The 16,573-nt window shown below is 38.4% G+C and overlaps 1 pseudogene; it reads right to left on the reverse strand.

The window, feature by feature from the left end:
• Window positions 1-15,129: 15,129 nt before the first annotated feature.
• On the reverse strand, window positions 15,130-15,841 carry LOC101722856 (RNA-binding protein 7 pseudogene; annotated as a pseudogene).
• Between the last annotated feature and the right edge of the window lie 732 nt (window positions 15,842-16,573).

Below are 16,573 nucleotides of genomic sequence, written 5' to 3' on the forward strand. Positions count from 1 at the left end.
AATTTCCTGGGAGCACTTTCCAGTTGAAAAGCATGGTGCTAGATGTACTTTTGTGCAAGAGGATATGAAAGTTTTGTTTTTCCTTCAGTACTGGGGATTGAACCCAGGGTTTTCACTACATCTCTAATCCTTTTAATATGATTATTAATATTTTTATTTTGAGATGGAGTTTCACTAAGTCATTTAGTTGCCCCGTGTGGGCTGGAACTTGTAGTTCTCTTGTCTCAGCAGCTCATAGTGCTAGGATTACAGGAGTGTGCCACGATGCCCAGCTGGGTTTTTCCTCTTTAAAACACTCGCCAAAGAGGGCAGCTAACAATGTGTGTGTGTGTGTGTGTGTGTGTGTGTCTGTTTTTAAGTGAATTTGGTTTTAATCAGTGGAAGATCCAAGAATATTGATAAAGTAGGAGAAAAAATAAATCAGGCCTTTTACAAAAGAATTTGAATAGAAAGACCCATGACTAAAAGTGGAAAGTTTGTCATACAGTGAAATCATAAAAAGAAAATATACAAATAAATACAGCTGAGCAATCCAGAGACTTCCCTGGAAGGGAAGCCCTTCTTGAGGCTTCAATCCATGAAGTATACTAATACCATTCTGTAGTCTTCTGTCATGCTTTTAAATGTCTGCAATATCAAAATAGTCCCTATTATTAGGAAAAAATATCCAATCATGAACAGAACCCAGATGATGGCATAAAACATTACTCCTGTCATCATGTCATTGTTTAGTCCAACCCCTAGCTGTGTTCCATGAGAAGATGTGAAGATATCTGCTGCTCTGATGCTGTGCTCCATGCCAGCCACGTGAAAGGTGCTGCTGTTGACATGGTCTCTCTGGTTTCATGGAGTTGTGGGCTCTGGGTGGCAGAAGTGATAGCAGTACAAAATCATCAAAGACAAAGTGAGTCGTCTACTGTCAAGGATGCCTTGGCCTGTGGAGATCTTTGATGATGGTGAAGTTATCATGCTGTTCCTAGAAATGAACTCCCCCTTTCTAGAGAAGGAGATGAAAGTGTTGCTTGATCTGTATAAGAGGAAAAAGTGTATGTTGGGTAGCCAAAATGACTTAAGTTATTACAGTGGATTGGCGGGGTCTATGTCAAGTTAACAGACCCCCAAACTCCTTGATTATAGCAGCCTGGTGCCCCTTGAGTAAGAACCCTGCTATCTCTCACACAACTAGACCTGAGTTCAGAATTAAGAGGCAGAAATGGGAGTGTCTTTTCTCACTATTATATCCAATAACCCACTTACAGCAAATTTTCACTTCTTTTTTTTTTTTTTTTTTGGTTCTGGGGATCGAACTCAGGACCTTGTACTTGTGAACCAGGCAGTGGAATTGAGCTAAATCCCTGGCTCTGAATTTTCATTTCTTATCCTGGTAACTTTGAGCTGCTCTGGTTTGAGAGTCTTAGTTTCCAAGGAGGAAATCTTTCCACTACGGGGAGAAAACAATTGTTCGATGAAATGGGAAGATGAGACTTCCACTTGGTCATTTTGGGGTTCTTGCTCTGTTGAGCCAAGGTAGAAAAAGGATTATCTATTGGCTGGAGTTACTGATCTTCATTACCCAAAGGAAATACAGTTGTGCCTCAAAGGCAGATAATGAGAGCTATGTTTTAAACCCAGAATATTTTCGGTGATGCCTTTTGGTATTTCCATGCCTGAGGTTAAGTGTTAATAAAAGTGATTGAAACAAATAAACAAAAACCTTAATTGACTTCTCAGTCCTTTGGAAATAAAGGTTTGGGTTATTCCACTGGACAAGGAACCCTCACCAGCAGAGGTTCTGGCTGGTGGGGAAAATACAGAATGGGTAATCAAAGGAAGAAATTAGAGATAACAATAATGGTCTCATAGCCAAATAAAGAAATTAGGACTGTATAGCTTTGGATATTTTCTCTTTGCTTCTTGTATACTTTTAATTTGTGTATGCTAACCATGTTCTTCTTTTTCCTTCTTCTCATTTTACATGGCACCTTCCTGTGCCTGGCTTTCTCAGGCATCCCAGATGCCTATTTCCATTGAACCCCACTAGTACATAGCCTAGGTGTTATGGTTCAGATCTAAGATGTCCCCAAAAGTCTCACATTCAGAGGTATCTTGGTCAGAAAGGGTGGGTCACTGCGGGGGCAAGGGTGGGGTGGAAAGGCATATTCTTATCCCAGCCTCCTGTTTTTGTTCTTCCTGGCTGCTATATGGTGAATATCTTTCCTCCACCATGCCCTTCTGCCATGCCAGTTCTGCCTTGGAGCCAGCCATCATGGACTGAATCCACTGAAACTCTGAGCCAAAATAAATCTCTCCTCTTTTAAGTTGTGGATGTTGAGTATTTTGTCCCAATGATAGGAAAGTGAATAACACACTGGAAACCTCTTTGCCATCCAGTTGTCCTTGGCTATACCTGATTCCCCTGAACCTCATCACTGGAGAAGGGGATCTCTTCTATGGTATCCTATCAAAGCCCTAGGGTATGTAGTAGCTGGTCCCTATATATAGTATTTCTATATTCTGTAGAGGTTCTTTTTACCTCCAATAAGCCTCTATTTCTCCAATCCCGTTAGAGTTAATAATTATTTAAATTAAAAATTTGCCTGTTAAAATTCCTGCCTGGTTTCTGTCCACTGGTTGGATGCTAAGTAATATATAGAAAAACTTTTTAAATGAATACTGACCTTGTTATGGAATGAACTATGTCCTCCCAAAAAGATTTAGTAAAGTCCTCACCTCTAGTACCTCAGAATGTGATCTTACTTGGAAATAGGGTCATTGCAGATGTAACTAGTTAAGATACCATCATACTGGAGTAGGGTGGGCTCCTGATCCAATATGATCGGTGTCCTTATAACAAGGCAGTTATGTGAAGACAAAGGGAGAAAGTCCCATGATGATGGAGCAAAGAATGGAGTGATGTATCTACAAGCTAAGGAACATCAAGGTTTGCTTGGAACCATCAGAAACCAGAAGATCAAGGACTCTTCCTTAGAAGTTTTGGTGAGGGCATGGCCCTGCCAAAACTTTGGTCTTGGACTTCCAGCCTCCAGAACTGTGAAAAAATAGATTTCTGCTGTTTTAAGCCACCTAATTTGTGTTATTTTGTTATGATAGCCCTAAACAAACATAGACCCTTCTCTCAGGCCATCCACAAAAATTAATCTAAAATAAATCATAAAGTTTGGTGTGTTGTTTAGTGATAGAGCACATGCTTAGCATGCTTGAAACCCTGCATTTGGGCCAGGGATTTAGCTCAGTGGTTCTAGTGCCTGCTTGCAAGCACAAGGTCCCGAGTTCTATCCCTGGTACCAAAAAAACAAAAACAAAAACAAGAACAAAACAAAACCCTGCATTAAATCCCCACCACTGCCAACAAACAAAAAACAATGGATCACAGATCTAAGTATAAAATCTGAACTTATAAAATTTCTGGAAAAAAATAAGAGAAAAATCTTTGTGTCTCCGGTGCAAACAAAATTTTCTTAGCTAGAACACAAAAGAAACCATAAAAGAAATGGTTGATAAGTTGGACCTCATTGAAATTTAAAACTTTTGGTCTTTGAAAATCACAGCTAAGAAAATAAAAAGGCAAACCACAGAGTAGGAGAAATATTCACAACAAATCTATCAGACAAAGAATATATCTAGAATACATAAAGTACTTTTACAACAAAATAACAAAAAGTCAAACAATCTAACTAAAAGTGAACAAAATATTTGAACACTTTATCCACACCCTAGACGCATGAAAGGGTGCTCAATATCAGTCATTAGAGGAATGCAAATTAAAGTCACACTTAAATACCACTACATACCTATTAGAATGACCAAAATTAAAATGACTAACCATAACAAGTACTGATAAGGAGATGAAGCCTGGTAGTATGATAAGTGGTAGAATTTTCATGAACTTCCAGTAGAAATATACAATGGCACAATCATTTTAGAAAACCGTTTGGCAGTGCCTCTGAAGTTCAAGTACGCAAATCCCTACAAACCAACCATTTCCCCCCTAAGTCTTTATCTAAGAGAAAAGGTGTTGGTCCACACAAACACTTGTACACAAATGTTTGTAGAAGTTTTATTTGTAACGGCTCCAAACTGGAAATAACTCACCAGCTATAAGTGAATAATAATTATATATCCATGAAATGGAATAATACTCAGGGGGAGAAAAGAAACAAAGAAACAAATTACCCAAGTGTGGTGACATACACCTAGAATCCCAACAGGAGGATTGCAAATTTGAACCTAGCCTGGATGACTGAGAAATTTAGGGAAACCCTGTCTCAAAAAGGGGAGGGAACTGGGGACATAGCTCAGTGGAAAGGACCTGGGTTCAGTCCTTAGTACTGAAAAAACAAAGAAGGAAGGAAGGAGAGGGGGAGGGAGAAAGAAAGAAAAGAAAAGAAAGAAAGAAAGAAAAAAGAAAGAAAGAAGAAAGAAAGGCCAAAAAAAGAGAAGAAAGGGAAGGAGGATGGATTTACGCAACATGGATAAACCTTAAAATAATTATACTCACTGAAAGAAGACAATACATACTGCATTATTCCATTTATATAAAATTATAGAAAATAAAAGCTAATTTATGTAGACAGAAGGCAGATCAGTGGTTGCCTAGGGACATGTTGGTTAGAAGCAGGCTGAAGGAAGGGATGGACTTCAAAAAAGCATGAGAACTTTTTAGGTCCATGGAAATGTTCAGGATCCCGTTTGTGCAAATGATTTCACAGTAGTATATGCTTATCAAAAGGTGCACTTTAAATTGATGCAGTTTATTGTGCAAAATTATGTATCAGTAAACTTGTTAAAATGGTGGAGAGGAAGAACAAGTATTGGCTGGGTAATGACATGTGCCATCTCACTGTTTCTCATTCTAGAAGGATGTTGAATTCCTCAGTTGGACAAAATGGCCACCCTAGATTCCAAAATGTGGGATGACTTTCCTTGTCCATTGTCCTCCGTGGTACCCCTACAGAGACATTGAGGAGGATCTTGTGTATTTTTTGCCTTGGCACTTCCTGTCCTATTGGTACTTGGTGGGTCCATGAATTGTATAATCACAGACTCCTTTTCGTCAGGCTTGGGTTTTTCCGGCAATACAGTGCTCCTTAAATCCTCCTTGACTGACTTTCAGTTTCAGTTTGAAGGGAGTTCATTAACTAGTAATACTAGCTAATTGCTGAGCCATGAATGTTGAATAAGAATCCAACTTTTGAATTTTTTCATTTTTAGTTGCAGTTCTAATAGCATCAGTTTATGCCATTTTCTATAGATGCCACCTCAGACAGGATGGTATGGAGGCTGAGCGGCTAATGGGCCAATAATATGACTTCTCCTTCAGCAGCCCAGGCAATAATGTCTCTCATGGGCTGGATAGTGGTCTATTACTTTCACCTAAACAGGGAAAGGACCTGGGGACCAGGAGTTCCAATCCCAGGCCTCTCTTGTGGGTTTTCTTTACCCATCACTGCATTACCTATAATAAGGGGGAAGTATTACAAAGATTTTTAAATAAGAATGTATAATTAGGCAGGGAATTACATATCTGTAATCTCAGCTCCTCAGGAGGCTGAGGCAGGAGGTCTGCAAGTTCCAGGCCAAGCCTGGGCTATATAATAAGGCTCAGTTTTTAAAAACATTAAAAAATGATATAAAAGATGCTCAAAGAGAAAAATGAAAGCACAGTGGCTATTAAATCAAATGAAAGATTATAGAAGAAAAGGAGCCAGAAATTAAACTGGTATGAAAAAATAGTGAAGAGGAGATAAAGAATAGAGACTGAGTACTGAAGGCTTTTAGAGAAGTGTTTCACTGTGAAGGGGAGCAGAGACATGGGGAAGTAGCTAGAAAGAAATGTGGTATCTTACAAGATAAGATATGCTAGAGACTTTCTGCTGATAGAAATACATACCTTGTGATTTGGCAGTTCTGTTCCTAGGTATAAAATCAACAGAAAGGGCTGTACATGTGCACAAAAAGACAGGAGCAAGAATGTCCTTAGCTGAATTATTTGTAATAGCTCCAACTGGCAACCATCCAAACATCCAACAGCAGCAGGTCATTATATCTTAGTCCATTTGTGCTGCTATAACAGGATATCTGAGACTGTCATTTATAAGAACAGAAACTTATTCTCACAGTTCTGGAGACAGGAAAGTTCAAGATCAAGACACCTTCAGGTGTCTTTCTCTCCATCCACATAGTGCATGGAATGTTGAATTTCCCAAAGGGAGGACTGCTATGTGCTCACCTGGCAGTAGAGGAGAAGAGAGAGACAGCCCACTCTCAGAATTTCTTAGCCCAAGGTGGCATTAGTTCATTTATGGCAGATCTAAACATCTCCTGTTAGGCCTCACTTCTCAGTAGTGTTGTGCTGGGGATTAAGTTTCCAGTACATGAATTTGAGGAGACAAAAAGAAATGATTTTGAACCCAGGGCATTTGCACTAAGCTACTCCACCAGCTCTTTTTATTTTATTTTATTTTGAGACAGGATCTCACTAAGCCACTCAGTTGCCTGGGCTGGGCTCAAACTTGTGATTTGCCTACTTCAGCCTCCCAAAATGCTGAGATTACAGCCAGGCACCACTGCGCCCAGTTGCCAAAAATGTTTAAACCATAATAGATTAAATAAAGTGTGAGTAAAAATAAATACACAAATAACAGGATATATACAAAATTGAAAATAACTGGATGAATTACAGCTATATGCATGAGTGACTCTCATAAACATAATATTAGGCAAAAGATGCCAGACACAAAATGATTGTCTTTGGGCAGGATAAAGGTAAGTAGAGGATAGTAGTAATTGGAAGTAGACATCAAGAGGCTCTCTGGGGTTCTGGTGATGTTTATTTTTTGAACATATGGTGGTTAAATATGTGTATATATTTTGTGTGATTTATCAGACTGTTTACTTTTAAAAATTCATATACTATAAAGTTGACTATCAAACATTTTTATTTTATTAATTAGTTAATTAATGTTGTGGTACTGGGTTTGAACTCAGGGCCTTCACACTGAGCTACACTCTAGCCCTTTTCATACTTTTTGAGACAGGGTCTCTCAGTTGCCCAGGTACAGAGAGCATCTGATTCAGAGTGATGCCACAAAGTGCGATGGGACCACAGTGAGGAGGAATAAACTTTTTCTTTCTTGGGATGAGGAGAAGAATAGAATTAGTTTTTCCAAGATAAACAGGAGAGTCTCAGTCTAAAGAGAAGGATATTTCAAGTGTTCTGGAATTACTTATGTCCTGTTAAGTGACAGTTGAATTCCCATTTACGCTGAAATACTCAGGGTCAGCAAATGTGGGCAGTTTATTCAGGTCAATTTTTGAATGCAGGTTCATTAGACACTAAACTACACAATCTTTCCACATGCTATACTTGGAGATGTGCCAGCAGTTGAGTAAATCATGCTCCTACTTCCTAAGGGTCAAATGTCAGATATTTTGTCCCAGGAACAGAGAATCTAATACATGCAGTTAATGCCTATATACCCACCATCTGGATGCTGTAATTGATATCTATTGTCTGGTTTATCACTTATCTATCCATCTATCTTGGACTGACTGTTTGTGTTTCCCCTAAATATATATGCCAAAGCCCTAGGAAATCATTAAACTTGATTGAAGTCATAAGGGTGGATGAGGCTTGGATCTGATAGGATTGGTATCTTTTTAAGAAGAGACATCAGAGAGTCACATACTCTCTTCCCACATGTGCACAAGGAAGAGATTCTGTGAACACACAAGGAGATGGTGGCAGGAACCAGCCGAGAGAAGAGTACTCAACACAGTCTACCTGCACTAAACCCTGATCTTACCCTTTTCAATCTCCAGAACTATGAGAAAGAAATTTCTATTGTATAACCATTGAGTCTGTGTTGTTTTGTTGTGGCAGACCAAGCTGCCTAGTCACCACCTGCTTTGATGCATTCACAGGAAGTTGCAGATATCAGTAAACTTCACTCCTAAACATGTCAGCATGCATATCGTTAACCAGAGACCAACATGGCCTTTTTTGTACTAGTAAAGATAAATAGATACTATATAATAATTTTAAATTATGAAAAATTTTACTATAAAGTTTGTGTTTAAAAGTATATATTAAATTATTTTAAAATATAAAAATTATGCATATATGTATATTTATACATTACCTAATATACAACATTTATTTTAATATATTACATTTAATATACTTAAAAATAATTATAGCCACAAGTATGTATACGTGTTTGTGTGTGCATAGACACTAAATTATTAATTAACCTCTGAAGAGAGTCACGAGGGACAGGAAAGCAGGTAATACTTTTACCTAGTATTATTTCAATGAGTTTTACATGAGGTTTTAGAGGTAGTGGTTATTAAATATACTATTTTTCATGTGACAATTTATTTTTTCCTTCATACATATCTCTAAAAGATAAGGGCTCCATTTAAAGCAAAAATACCATCAGCACACCTTTAAAAAAATTACTAGCAATCATCTGGTCAGTATTCACCTTTTAATTGTCTCAGACATCTCAAAATGTTTTCATAGCTTTTACTTTTAAATCAGTGTTCAACTAAAGCCCACACAATGGAATTAGTGATAAATCTTTTTAAACATTTTAAAATCCGTATTTCCTTCTTTGGCTCCCTTTTGTTTCTCTTTCTCAATTTGTGTTACACTTGGGTGATGTGTCCCATCCGGTCTCCTTGGGGCTCAAGTTTGCAGATGGCATCCCTTGTTCCTTTGATGTTGGTTGGTAGGAGCTTCTGTCCTCAAATTTTCCTATAAATTGGTGATTAAGCCTAGAAGTTTGACTAGATTCAGGTTCAATATTTTTCCAAGGAACCTTCATAGGTAGTGATATGTTTCTTTGCCAATCTCAAGACATTATGGAGTGAACAGCATGTGTATTAGAGATGTAGGTTGTTTTAAACTTTCAGTGGAAGGAGTAAATGTCACCATGAGGAGCAATACTTGCTGGTCCCTCGACTCCCTGGACAACATGAAGAGTGGAATTGTGACTCTATGAAAAGGGCAGAGAACTGGGGTCCCAGGCTGGATTGGCCTGCTGTTAGGTCTGATCTTCAGGTCCCTCAGCTAGAGAATTAAAATATTCACCCTTTCAGTGTTTTGAACTCATTCATTCACTTACTCAGTTACTTAATTCGAGGCAGGATTTTGAAGCTTCTGGTCCCCTCATTTACCTAACCCATTTCAGATCTCTGGGAAAGATCCTAGCAAGATATTCACAGGGTCATGTGTTTTTGTAAAGCTGACAAAAACAAGACATTTTAACCACAACCAGCTAACGGCTGTGCCTTTTTCATTCCAACTTCCCCTCTGTTATACTTCCCCTTGTGGTGGGTAGTGGTGGAACAGCCACCAGCACTTTCGGGATCTGGCTAAGGGGAAGTTGAGTTGGGGACCCACTTAGTGAAGGTTCTGTAGGATGTACCTAAGGGATTCAGAGTCATTTCACATATAATTAGATTATCATCAGCTCTCCAGATGCAGTGATGGCTCCAAGTGTTCTCCAGCTGTCCCTTGTGCCTGATTATCTGATATTGTGGCATGAGGAGGTGACTAAGAGATCTCATGGCCTAATAAATGAGTCCACAGTGCCCAGTACCAGAAGTGATGGGTACTAGAAGATAAACAAGGTTTGAAATACAGAGCCAGAAGCTACTCTGTGGAACATTCCTCTGGTCATGAGAGGTGAAAACCATCATTGAGAATCTGGTTCTGCTGAATGGGAGGTTCTGCTCTGTCAGGAATATGCCTAATGCTGCCCTGAAGTCTTACAGTTCACATTTGAAGAAGCCCGATATAGTTCCTCCCAAATGATATAGCACTCCTCAACCCTTACAAGGCACTACCAATCATGGGCTGTAAGGTGAAGGAAACATTTCTAATTTATCAATAATGTAAAACAAACACCAATCAATTATGTCAGAAAAAAAATTCACTGCAGGGCCAATCAAAAGTGACTTGATGAAGCCACAAGTGTCCAAGAAAATGCTGAAAGAACTGTGAAATTTGATGATATCACTGGCATGATTCTTATTAATGGGTATTTATTTACTTTTTGTTCCAAGACACATCCTTCTTAAAATCAGTGAACGTATCTGTGTGCTCATTTAACTTTGCCAAGTGGTTGGTGCTCTGACTTCAGAACTTCAGGCTCTGACTCTTGTTCATTATTTTTTTATTTCTGTTATTCTATTACTTGACACTATTATATGACAAGTACTCAGCTAAAAGTATTACACATAGAATCTCAACTCTTCACAACAATCCAGGTGTTAATCATGTTGCATAAAATTAATTAATTAAAAAATATCTATCAAGCACCCCTGTTTGCAAGGCATGGTGGTAAGCCCAGCTGGATAAATTGGACCTGGTCCCACCCTTTCACTTGGAGTTGATGTGATAGCAAGAAAGACAGACATTAACTATGAGGTGATGCCTGCAATGAAGTATGTAGGTTACAAGGATCTCCTACATGGTCTGAGGAATTAGGTGAGAGGCCATGTGAGAGTGAGAAGCACTCTTTCTACTTTTTTGGACTATTATGCACAATGTTGCTATGAACATTCATGTACAAGTTTCTGTGTGAACACGTGCTGTCATTTCTCTTGGGTGTGTACTTAGGAATGAAATTTCAGAGTCAACTTTTGTGGAGCTTCTGGCCTGTTTTCCGAAAAGCATACCATTTTACACTCCCACTAGTGTATGAGGGTTCTATTTTTTTTTTTATGATCTCACCAACCTTTGTTTTTTATCTTTTAAAAAATTTTTTTATTACAGTTATCCTAGTGGACATGAAGTCATTTCTCTCATGGCTAATTCTATAACATTTTATCATTGGAATAAAATAAGTTTCTAAACATTAGTAACAATACTTATTTTCTTTAGGTAAAGCATTATCTGTATCCCAGTTTTCTCTGACATTCTGTGATTCTTTATTTCAAATGTATCTCTTCTTTTCTGAACTTTAGAATTTATTCATGAAAGTTGTCCTTGAGTGTTTTTATTTTCTATAACATCACTAACTTTAAAAAAAAGTTACTTATGCTTAGAATTTATCACAGAAATATGGCTTTCATATCTCCAGTTATGGTATTTTACTGCTTCCTTGCCAATGATGACAGACCCTGTACTCCATATGTCAGAACAGCCAACAGTGACACATTTGCATTTAGACCAACCTGACCTACCCTTCAAGTGCCCAGGAAGGCCACTTGCAGGGAATAGAAGAAATAAGATCCTTCTGAATTCCCTGTAGACATGCCCAGGAAATCTGTATCAGTTAGGGTTCACTAGAGGAACAGATTTAATTAAAAAAAAATATATATATATGTAGGCATACAGTGGCCATCTGCAGAGTCAGCTGTGGAAGAGTGCAAGAGAGCTGTCTGTGTGTTGGAGAGCCAGAGGATCCAGTCAAAAATCAAAGGCCTGGAGCTCACTGCAGAGTCCTCTGTGAATCAGCATCAGGAAGCCTAAGGGTCTGTGCTGGAAGGCTGAAGAATCTGTGGTAGAAACCCACAGATGGAGGTCCAAAGGCAACAGTGAAGAATGGAGTTTCTCTAAAGAGGCAAAAGCAAAGACTTCCTTTCTCTTTCCCTTTTTATTCCATCAAGGCTACAAGCCTATTGGCTGGTGCCACCCACACCCAGGGTGGGTCTGTCCTCCTCAGTGAGTCAGTCATCCAGACACACCTTAGAATTGTGCTAAACCAATCTGCTAGGCATTTCTTATTGAACTTGACACTACAATTAACTATCACAAATTCCATCAAGACTGGCAGGCTCTTGGTTCTTACAGTGAAAGTAATAATCCAGAGGCTATGAGATGTTGGCCATCCTAATCATTTTTCTTTATTTTTCCCGAACTGAGATAGTGTTTCAATTCTATATAAATAAATATCAAACTACTCAAGGTTCAGTCACCAAGAGTTTGAGATCGTTTGAGTCTGGAAAGTGCTATAATAAAGCTAAGCTTCTTTTCAAGTTTCATATCATATCACTTAGTATTAGAATTAGGTTTAGCTACAGTTACAGGATAAAAATGGCTTATAGGGCCTGGGATTTAGCTCAGTGGCACCACACCTACCTCGCAAGTGCAAGGTCCTGAGGTTGATCCCCGGTACAAAAAAAAAAAAAAAAAAGACTTCTATGAGAGAGTTCTTTCTCTAATGTACAAGTCTGGTGATAAGCAGTCTAGGGTTCATATGGCAGCTCCATAGTGCCAGGGACCAAAGAAACTGCTATTTTGTTGTTCTGTTATGCATAGCATCCACGTCTAACATAACTGTGGCTCAAAGTGAGCTGCTGGGGCTCTAACCATTACCTTCTCCTTCCAGCTATCAAAGGACATTATCAGAAGACAGTAGAAAGAAGGCACATATCCCATCCTTTGAGAATACCTCCTGGGAATTTTATGCACCACATTTGTCTATTCCATGTGAGCCAGAAGAACTTAGTAACACAGTCATACCTTGCTAGAAATGAGGTCAGGAAATAGTGTCATTCTCTATAGCCATATGATCAGCTAAAAACTGAAGATTTTGTCTAAACAAGGGTAAAACAGAACAAATATTGGAAGATAAGTAACAATCTTAAATATAGCATCTAAGAATCATTATCCCTTTCTTGATATCCTGAATGCTAAATGAGCAAGCTCAAAGTTCAACTTCCACTTTGAAACCCACAAGAGAAGGCAGGTGTACTTTAAAAGCTAGGAAAATAAGGTTTCATCATGAATCTCAGAGATTTTTCCTTTTTAAATCCTCTTTTATTAACTGAGAGTGTTCTTGAAAACTACAGAGAATAAACCTCTCCATGAATTGATAAGGCAAGTTGCAGGCCCTATTAATTTTCCCTTCACTTCACAAGATTTAGGGTATTGACTCTGACCTTCAACATGTCTGGACCTTGGCAAACCTATTGGTTTCCTTACCTTTTCTCTTTCCCTACTCCAGACCATCTTCTACATTGCGGATAGAATTACTAAGTCTCTCTTGCATAAAACCCTCCTTTGGACTGGGGATGTAGCTCACTGGTAGAACATTTGCCTAGCATGTTCCAGGCCCTAGGTTCCATCACCACCAGCACAAATACAAATACAAACAAATGAAATTCCTTTAGCTCCTTCTTACTCATAGGAGAAAGAATCCTTTGCCTGCCATGTATGAACCTTCAGTACTTCCCCAGCCTTCTTTCTGGCATCCTCCCAGCCCCACGCCACTCCTTGGACCTTACCAGCCCTATGCCCATGCACACTGCCTCTTCTACTTGTAATGTCCCACTCTTTAGACTAAGTCTTCCTGCTTATTTCTGAAAAACCAATCTATATTAAATATGAGGGGTTTTTTTGGTGGTGGTAGTGGTGGTATTGGTAATTGAACCCAGGGCCTTCACATTGATCTACATCCCCATCCCTTTTTATTTTGAGACAGGGTCTCGCTAAGCCACTGAGTTGCCCAGGTTGGACTTGAACTTGTGATTCTCCTGCCTCAGATTCCCAGAGTGCTGGGATTAGATGCCACCACCCCTAGCTTCTGTTCTTCCCCTTATCCCAAGGGAAAACAAAAGGTGATTGACCCCTCTACTGTGTGTTCCCATTGCATGTTCTTTCCATCATCATCCTGTAATGATTTCTTTATGAGACCTTTGCCCCAAGAACTCTGTGAGCTCCTCAGAGCAGAGCCTCCTGTCTTATCAAGCCACCTACAAACTCAGGATCTGCCTAGTTTTTCACAGGAACACAGAAGAGCAACTGAAGCTTGTGGTCAGGCCAACAAAAATTAATTCACAAAAATTCTTTCTAGCAATGACCAGAATCATATTTGTCTTTCTTTTTTCCTTTTATGTTTTTAATATATTAAAAAAGTAACAGTACAAATGCTGAGATTAGTATTTAAAAAGGACCCAAATTTTTCAAGGAATGAATTTTATAAACAATTTTGTAATGAAAGGGAAATATCATCTTGATACATACAAAGCTTTAAGGTTTTAAAATTTTAAAAGCAGTAGAATGTTAACATTAAATTCTTTCCAATGTTCAAACAAAAATCAACTTGTATAATCTCTGTAATAAAATGTGACCTTGGTACAGGTTTTGGCCACTTGGAAAATGTTAAAATTTCTGAAATTTGAGTGATAGAGGCAGCACATAAAAACTTCATGAATCTTTTTTCCCAAAAAGAATACTTTTAGTAAAACATTTCATTCACTATTTTATGAGTATGCATTGATATTTTTGTTCTTCCTGAAAAAGCAAATTTACATTAATACTGTAATTTTCCATTAAAAATATATACATACAGATATTTCATGTACAGATACTTAACTTCCTGAGTGACCAGTCATACATCAAACATGATTTAATAAAAAATTTCTAAAATTTTAGAATGAAATAGCATATGTAGATTTATACTTGCACAGGGTAAAGCCACAAAGAGCATCTCACAGAACTTATACTTAAATTCTCTAAATTAACCAAAATGATTTATCCTCTAACAACCAATAACTTTCCGTAACTTAAAAAAACAAACTGCTCAAAAATCGTATTTTCTAATTTATTAAGAAAATACAGATAGCCATCTGATTAGCTGATAGCTATCATTATGGACTTTCTATTATATACACCAAAACTGGATTCACTTAGCATGGAATTTCTTGCAGTACAAAAAATTAAAATATTTGCTTTATAATACAACCATCTATGAGGTCTGATCAAAGTATATGGGAATGTTTAGATTTTAAAAATGTGTTACAGTAAAAGACACAATGCCATTATGTCATTATTATAGATGTGTCTTTTTCTTGGTACTGGGAATTGAACTTGGGTCCTTGCGCTTGCGGGGAAGATGTGTCTTTTACTATAAATTTTTTTTCAAAATCTAAGCATTGCATTTTAAAAATTCATGTCTGGTGTACAATCCACCCTTCTGAAGCTGTCTAGAGGATTAGGAACTATGACACTTTCTTTTGCATAAAACCCTTTCCGCTTCATAAAGCCCTGAGGCGAAAGGTTATTTGAAATAAGACTGGAACCACAATTCTTCTCATTCCTGTATTAAACTGTAGCTATATATTTTTTTAAAAAACTAGAAAAGCTTCTCTGTACAATTTTTCAAAATATTTTTAGCTCAACTTAGTCTAAAGAACCTAAAATGGCCTTATAAAACAATGTCCTTTTAATATTTGCTAGTGTCGAGATGACTGGCTTTTTCCATCTCTACTACTGTCCCTTCTGTTATCATAATCATGGCTCCAGCCATCATGATTCCTATCTTCATAGAGGAAATCTTCTCTGCTTCCTCTGTAATGGTGGTCAGACCCAGGATCGGTGTAACGCTGTTCTCGACTATAATGTCTATCTACTAGGTAGGGATGAGAATTCTGTCTGATTTTACAGTGTGATGGTGGTGTATTCTGGCACCACTGGGAGCTTGAAGACTGGTTAAAAGTATGATTATGTGACTGAACTGATGGTGAAAATCCTGATTGATCCACATGTGGAGAGCCAAATTTCCCACCTTATGACATTTGTCTTAAAACATTGTTCATCACTGCTTGTTTCTGATAATGTTCTGGAGAAGAGAATGATCTCTGAATTATCTGTGATGATGGTGTTGTGTTATCTCCAGTCCTTTCATATCTGCTAGGAGATGTGGAGGTAGGGCTTGAATTTCCAACATGATGCTGGGGGTATGATAAACTAACATCCTGTGAGGCATGACTGGTAGAACAGCTCAAAAAGCAGCTCCTCAGTCACTTTAGTTTCAAGGTTGCCCACAAAGAGAGTGTGGTCCACTTCCGCAGCCGCCACCCCCATCTCAATGTCACCCCCCTCCCTACTCAGTATATATTTGTTTTTCTTAACTAAATTGAACTGAATACCAACAGACTGGGTTGAGGGCTTAAGAGACACATAACATTCATTTGTTAACTCATGGGAACAGGTTGGATTCTGGTCGTTCAGCAAGGAGGCTACTACAGGTGTCTGAGGGAAATAAGAGGGTGATTCTGCCATTAGAACCAACTAGTGAGAACACAGAATTTTAGGGACCTGCTGGTGGTACACCTGCAGCTTTGCCATTAGTAAAAACACCACATTCTTCTCATTCTAAACAACAATGCCTTCTGAGCCATCAGTATAAACATTTTGTCCTGAATAAGATGAAACCAAAGATTTACCATCTTAATAATGGACAGAAGTTTGCATACGGCCTGTAATAGCTCTTACCATCCTGGATGAGGTTTATTTTAGGAATCTAGAAACAGCAGGGACTATAATGATGCTGAAGCCTCCACTCTTCACTGAAGACTGTGCTACTTAAGGAACTCACTTCCTGCATTGCCAGGTTGTGCCTGTTCTCTCCACATACCATAAAGCAAATACTGGATTCCATCTATCCAGGCTGGGACTGTGTGAGGAAATAAGCAGGGGTACTTGTTGAGGAATCTTTTCTACTTTGCTTGTGGAAAGCCTGGAAGCACACACTTCCTTTAATGCACTCTCTGGAGCTGGATATTCATCCAGAATGGAGACTGAGAAAACTATTTA

The sequence above is a fragment of the Heterocephalus glaber genome, unplaced genomic scaffold (assembly GCF_053883595.1).
Source record: "Heterocephalus glaber isolate CG9 unplaced genomic scaffold, H.glaber_assembly_v1.0 deba00001666, whole genome shotgun sequence".
NCBI lineage: Eukaryota > Metazoa > Chordata > Mammalia > Rodentia > Bathyergidae > Heterocephalus > Heterocephalus glaber.